Genomic DNA, 275 nt, shown 5'->3' on the forward strand with positions numbered 1-275 from the left:
GATACCTTTCTATTTTCTTTTGTTTCGTTTGCATTTCCTTTCGGATTGCCTGAAAGCTCAGTTGTTTTTCAACATGAACCCCTTCATTGTTTCTGTCGTCGCTTGTTTCCTCCTTCCCACACCCATTTCCCTCCACTTCCTCATCAAAATTGAGCTTTTTAGAAAAGAAATATATTTATTTTTATATGTATAATTAATAAATGCAAGAGTTTAGGCACTTAACTTTATGTATTTTTTTTCAATTTTTTTTTATTTTTGGAAAAAATATCATGTTT

The sequence above is a fragment of the Trypanosoma equiperdum genome, assembly GCF_001457755.1.
Source record: "Trypanosoma equiperdum strain OVI genome assembly, contig: ctg_1253, whole genome shotgun sequence".
NCBI lineage: Eukaryota > Euglenozoa > Kinetoplastea > Trypanosomatida > Trypanosomatidae > Trypanosoma > Trypanosoma equiperdum.